The following is a 7,043-nucleotide window of genomic DNA, read 5'->3' on the forward strand; positions in this document are numbered from 1 at the left end:
GCTGACGACTCAAATATCTCATGAGTGTCTTAAAAATATGACTAACTCACCAGAGTTAAGTGCTACCCTGAAACCCCTCTTATGGAGTTTATTAGACAAGTCATAATTAAATATAAAAGTATTGGGGGTTTCACGATGTCATCTCAGCAGAAGGAATTGTTTGTAAGAGATTTACAAGAAGCTGTAGGTGCGGCTAGAACAGAAAGAATGTATGGCAATTGCTGAGATAACTACTTAGGAGAAAGAACTTCTTATTACTCTCTTTCATTTACTAAGATACTTGCTAAATCTAAGTCTCCTTGGTGTTTACTATTAAAAAAAGAACAGGAAAGATCTTATGGGACAGTTAAGGCCTCTATAGAAATAAGGTAATGGTTAGTTGGTGACAAACATCAAAACCCATTATATTTCTTAGAGATAAGCCGGAAACAAGTGCCTATCAGGCAACCAGCTGGTGACCACCCAAGAATGAAGCCCTGAAGCAAGGTTGTGTAACCTTTTGCCCTTTCAGGCGACCAGCTGGTGACCGCCCAAGAATGAAGCCCTGCAGCAAGATTATGTAACCTTTTGCCCTTTCTTATGGAGATTTTTGCTATAAAAGTCTGTTATTCTCTGCATTAAATCGCACTCAGCATCCACTCCTCTTGTGTGTGAGTTGTCTGTTTGCCATCTCCCCACCTATTCCAGTTCCTCCCCTAGGTGTCCTCCGTCGTCCCGACAGAACCCCGTCCGCGGCAAAGGATTGCACAGAGACCAGAGTTGAATCCCCAGAGTTGAAAAAAAAAAGAAAAACATTGGAAAAAGCTATTTATTATTCTAAGTGTCCTCAATTTCAGACACTGGTAATGTTGAGTTATTGTTTGGCATTAACCAATGAAGTGTGAAATTTAAGAAAATGAAAGATAGTTCCTTGGGTGGAGTGGAAAATATTTCGGCAGTTATAGGAAATGAAACACAATTAGGAGTTAAATTGAGGATACATTCAAGAGCAGTAGCCGTGGCTTCAGAGATGGGACAGAGCTAAATATGTTAGACATATGTTAAAAAGGAGAACATGGGGCTTGGAATGTAGTTTAGTGGTACAGTGCTTGCCTAGCATGCATGTAGCCCTGGGTTCAATTACTCAGTACCACATAAACAGAAAAAGCCAGAAGTTGCCCTGTGGCTCAGGTCAAAGGGTGCAAGACTTGTGCAAAAAAGAAGCTCAGTGACAGTGTGCAGGCCCTGAGTTCATGCTCCAGGACTGCCAAAAAATAAAAAGAGAGAACATGTCAATAATGAATGAGGGAGGGATCCAGAAACCAAATTCCTCACTGAATATTTTCTCTATTTCAATATCATTCCAGAGAGAAAAATTAGGCATAAAGATGGTCCAGAAAGAACATACCTCATGAAGTAATACAAGATTTTAAAAAAAAATATGGAACGCTTCACATATTTGCATGTCATCCTTGTGCAGGGACCATGCTAATTTCTGTATTGTTCCAATTTTAGTATATGTGCTGCCAAAGCGAGCACTACAAAAAAAAATTTTTTTACTGCAACTGGCCTGTAGAGAGAATCCATCAGACTTAATTGTGACTTGCAATAGCACAAGAGCTCATTGTAATAGCACAAGTGCTATCTGGATATTATATATGGGTCCTGAGCATTGATAAGAGCCTAGGTGCTATTCCTATTTTTTTCCTCAAGAATATTACTCTATTACTTAAACCACAGCCCCATTTCTGACTTTTCTGGTGAGGAAATGGAGATAAGAGTCTCATGGACTTTTCCTGGCTCACCTGGCATAACATTGGGATAACATTGGGATAACACCTGGGATAATATTAATAATGTTATCCCAAAATCTCAGCATTCTGAAGAGCTAGAATTATAGTTATGAGCCATTAGTACACAGAGAAATATTTCTTTTTCAGTGGAATGAATTAAGAATACAGATTCTTAAGGAAAATTCACCCTCAGTACTAAGTAAATCATCAAGAACAGTTCACGTGGATACACACACACACAAGCACACAAGCAGACACACAAACCCACATAAACGTCTCAGGAATCTGTATCTCTTTCCCCTAAAGAGTAGTATGGTCTAATGGGCAAACTGTGGTGTCACAGTCATGTAATCCCAGATATCAAGAGGTAGAGGTATAGGAGTATGGGGTACTGAGGATGACTTGGGTGAAGTTAGCACAAGATCCTATATTAAAAGCAAACTGAAAAAGAAAGAAAAAGAGTTGGGTGCATGTAGGCACAAGTGGCAATTTATGTGCCTAGTAAGTTTAAGGCCCTCAGTTTAATCCTCACTTCCATGAAAAAGACAAAAAGAATAAAATCTCAGTCCATTTTGTCATTGTTTAAAATCAGTTAAGCTGTATACTTCATGAGGAATATAAGGTCTATTTCAAGCCTAATAGTAGTAGCTGGATAGTCTATATAGCATGGTAGCACATGGGACAAGGCCCTGTAGGTGCATCATATCACAGAGGATCTCAGCATCATGGTATGTGCTAGAATGACAGGGAGTAAGGGGCATAGGTTGCTTTTAACAACTCATAACAGTGATAACGTTAGTCCCTTGAGAGTTGATGAGATAATATTTATCCATTTATGACTGAAACATCTTTTAAAGGTTCTACTTCCTGACACTGCTACATTGAATAGTTAAACTTCAGTATGAGCTTTGATGGTGACAGACCACTAACAGGCTTCTGACAGAGGCAGGTGAGACCATTGGAAGCCAAGGACGTTAATACAACTAGGCACCTTGGACAACTGCTTCGATCTCATGGATTCTGATATTTCCTGTATTTGGCGCCATCTCATAGTCAAGATCCATCAAGTCCATGTCTGTTCCATGTGCCAGTTTCAGTTATGCTGAGTGTTATATAAACCACTACACAATAGGGAGAAATAGGATGGAGATAGGCACAAAAATGTAAGTTTGGCATTCTTCTTGGCCCTTAAATAACATTAAAAGATTTATGTAGGTAAGTCACGAGAAAGCTCTATGTCATTATAAAATACATATAGCCATATAATAACTACTCTATCACCCTGAAAGATATCTTGTAGAACAGCTTGTTTACACATAACACAGACACTCCTATGAACACAAAAGATGGAAAAAAACAAACAAGTTCCGGTTTACAAAAGTAATTGTCAACCTCAGAGTCAAAGCAGACACCCTGAAAACAGTACTGGAAAGAATAGGAGAAACACTAGGTCTCCTTGGCACAGGTCAAAATTTCCTTAATAGAGACCCAGAAACACAACAAATCATAGAAAGGTTGCACAAATGGGATTTCATGAAACTGCAGAGCTTGTGCATGGCAAAGGACATAACTAGCAAAATCCATAGAAAGCCCACCGATTAGGAGAAGATTAGCAATACAACAGACAAGGATCTCATATCTAAAATGTGCTTGGAACTCACAAAAATAAATCCTCCAACAACAAATCCTCAAAAAAACAACTGCGCAATAAATAAGTGGGCTAAAGACTTAAAGAGAAACTTCTCTGAAGAGGAAAGAAGATGGCCAATAGACACATGAAGAAATGCTCAACATTTCTAGCTATAAAAGAAAAGCAAATCACCAAAATTACTCAAGCTGATTTAAAATTTTGCAAAGGAGCAGGGTATAAAAATAACCATCAAAAATTAATGGCTTTTCTGTATGCCAATAATGAGAAAAGCGTGGTTGAAATCAGGAAAGCAACTCCATTCATAACAGCACCCCCAAAAAATATCTAGGAATTAATTTAACCAAAGAAGGGCAGGACCTCTATAATGAAAACTTTAAAAACCTGAAAAGGGAAATCAAAACAGAACTTACAAAGTGGTAAAACCCCCCATGTTCCTGGATTGGAAAGATCAACATCGTGAAAATGGCAATACTTTCCAAGGCTTTCTACCAATTTAATGCAATACCTATAAATATTCCAACCCCTTTCTTCAACGAATTAAAGAGGCTATCCAAAAATTCATATAGAACAATAAAAAACCCAGAATAGAAAAAAATATCCTTATCATAAAGAACAGTGATGAAGGAATATCAATATCAAATTTCAAACTCTACTACAAAGCCATCGTAATTAAAACAGCTTGGTACTGGCACAAGAACGGACATCAGGAACAATGGAATAGAGTTGAAAAGGCAGAAATGAACGTACAGACATATAGCTACCTAATCTTCGATAAGGGAGCTAAAAAAATAGAATGGAAGAAAGCCTCTTAAGTAAATTGTGCTGGCAAAATTGGTTAATCACTTGTAGAAAATTAAGCTAGATCCTTATATATTAATCTGCACCAGAATCAACTCCAAATGGATCAAAGCCATCTGAGTCAAAGCAGACACTCTGATGGAATAGGATGGAATAGGAGAAACCCTAGGTCTCCTTGGCACAGGCCGAATTTTTTTTTAATGGTGACCCAGAAACACAACAAATCAAAGAAAGGTTGGACAAATGGGATTGCATGAAATTGCAGAGCTTCTACATGGCAAAGGACATAGTTAACAAGATCAATAGAAAGCCTATGGATTGGGAAAAGATCTTCACTAGCCATTAAACAGACAAGGGTCTCATATCTAAAATATACCTGTAACTCAAAAAATTAAATCTCCCAACAACCAATCCTCAAAGAAACCACTTCTCCATAAATAAGTGGGCTAAAGACTCAAAAAGAAACTTCTCTGAAGAGAAAAGAAGGATGGCCAATAGACACATGAAGAAATGCTCAACCTCCCTAGCCATAAAAGAAATGCAAATAAAAAGAACAGAAATACCATCTCACCACAGTTAGAATGGCTATAATCAAGAACTCTAATAACAACAGATGCTGGAGGGGATGTGGATAGAAGGAAAACTTACTGTATTGTTGTGGGAGTGTAAACGTGTTCAACCACTTTGGAAAGATTATGGAGGTTCTCAGAAGACTCCACATAGAGCTGCCCTATGACCCAGAACTACCACTTTTGGGCATTTACCCAAATGTTCACAAACAAGATCATACTAATGCTACCAGCAAGACTATGTTTATTGCAGAATTATTTACCATAACTATGATACGGAACCAACCCAGATACCCTTCAGTTGATGAATGGATCAAGGAAACGTGGTATATATACACAATTCCATGCCTCCATAGAATTTCTTTGTCCCATTTGTTAGGAAATGGAAAGACTTGGAACAAATTATATTAAGTGAAATAAGCCATACCCAAAGAAACATAGATCCCATGGTTTCTCTTATTTGCAATAACTAGTATATGTCTGAGAAAAGCAGAAATTTTTAGACAAGTTGATGTTAGGCGAAATGAACCCCAAGATATTTTTTTTCTTTCTTGTGATAGTTTCCAACATATTTATAAATTGATTTCTTTGTTGCTTTGTATGTACCTCCCCCATGGTATAACTCCTGTTTTCACTGCATTTGATTCTGGTATCCTGCATCTTGTATATACATTTTTCTAATTTGGAGAGGGTAAGGGAAAACACAAAATGCTTAAATAGGGATACAGGTTGACCCATTGTAAAAATGCAATGTACAAGACCCTACGTTGAAAACAAACATTAGAACTTCGGAGGTGGGGAGAATACTCGTGGAGGTGGGAGAGAAGGAATGGTAGTGGAAAAACAAAGGAGGAGGCAACAATGCTTGATAGGAAATATACTTGATAGGAAATTACCTTACTCATTTAATTGTAACCCCTCTGCACAGTATTTTTTTTATAATAAAAGACATACAAAAATTAATTCAATGTATGATTATGGGCCAGTACTAGGATTTGAATTTATGGGCCTTCCACTTACTTTCACACTTCAAACTGGGATCTCTATTTGTCTTTATTTATTTATTTTTTAAAATCAGGAATGCTTCACAAATATTCAAGTCATCCTTGCACAAGGGCCATGCTAATCTCTGTATCGTTCCAATTTTTGTATATGTGCTGCCAAAGTGAGCAATCTTTAATTTTTTGTTAATCTTTTTTTCAAGGATAAATCTAATAACACTGTCCCCTAATTTTGTATAAAATAAGTTTTAGACATATATTTAATATGTAATATATTTGTGAGATATATACATACTATTTATCTGCAGGAGTTGGGCACACTGCAACAATTGAAGGCACTGATTTAATTTCACTGCTGTCATTCTATTTTAAGACTTTTTAAAATCAAAACATAGATGACCATGATATCATCGAATGTCCTGTCCAATATAGATTTGTGTGTATCAGGCAGGCTGTACCTCATGTCACACAAGAGTGCAAGAATAATAGGGTTTAGCTCATTACATAGTGGCTTATCAGGACATAGGAAATATCCCTCAATTTGGTTGAGCTGATCTCCATTGTTTGTTCTATACTATGCCTCTGCTTTGGCTCTGCAGTTTACCATTTCAAGATGATATTTTGTTCTTTTGGAGACAGATGAATGGAGAAATGTACGTGGCCTCCATGACAATTACCTGTATCTGGTTAAAATTCATACTTTCAAATGGGATATTTGTCATCCCTGTAGAATATAAATGAGGACTCACAAGCACCAGCTATCTACTTTGCAGCCATTGTAATTTTCATGGAAGCACTATTTTATAGGGACAAAATTATGGTACCAAATACGTCCTTCAGCAACTACCCTTGGGAAATCCTTATGCTCATGCCAAAGTCATTGAACTTCACATTGCCTTTGTCATCCAACACGATGTTATTGGATTTAATGTTTCAGTCATTTTCAGTTTCATTAAAGTAATGCACAGTCCTCACAATCTGTTTGAATAAACTCCTGACTTCATTCTTGAATAGGCAGTATGATTTTCACATTTGTCTAAGGAGGTCTCTGGATGGCCAGTTCCACTACCAAGTATTTGTGCTCATCCATTTCCCTCACCTGATATGACCTGATCATGTGTGGGTGATGGAAAATCTTAATAATGTCCATCTCATTTAAACATTTTTTTGTGGGTCCTGGGGCTTGATCTCTGGGCCTGGGCACTGTCACTGAACTCTTCAGGTTATGTCTACTGCTCTACCACTTGAGCTA

At 37.4% G+C, this 7,043-nt stretch overlaps 2 non-coding genes across 2 annotated transcripts; both read right to left on the bottom strand.

Annotated features, from left to right (window-relative positions):
- Positions 1-1,414: 1,414 nt before the first annotated feature.
- On the bottom strand, positions 1,415-1,518 carry LOC138841675 (U6 spliceosomal RNA). Its single transcript, XR_011376477.1, has one exon. It is a non-coding gene; the product is annotated as a U6 spliceosomal RNA (small nuclear RNA).
- A 4,341-nt stretch (positions 1,519-5,859) lies between these two features.
- Positions 5,860-5,963, bottom strand: LOC138841678 (U6 spliceosomal RNA). Its single transcript, XR_011376478.1, has one exon. It is a non-coding gene; the product is annotated as a U6 spliceosomal RNA (small nuclear RNA).
- Positions 5,964-7,043: the final 1,080 nt, after the last annotated feature.

Source organism: Dipodomys merriami, unplaced genomic scaffold (genome assembly GCF_024711535.1).
Source record: "Dipodomys merriami isolate MVZ:Mamm:240054 unplaced genomic scaffold, mDipMer1.0.p SCAF_327, whole genome shotgun sequence".
NCBI classification, from domain to species: Eukaryota; Metazoa; Chordata; class Mammalia; order Rodentia; family Heteromyidae; genus Dipodomys; species Dipodomys merriami.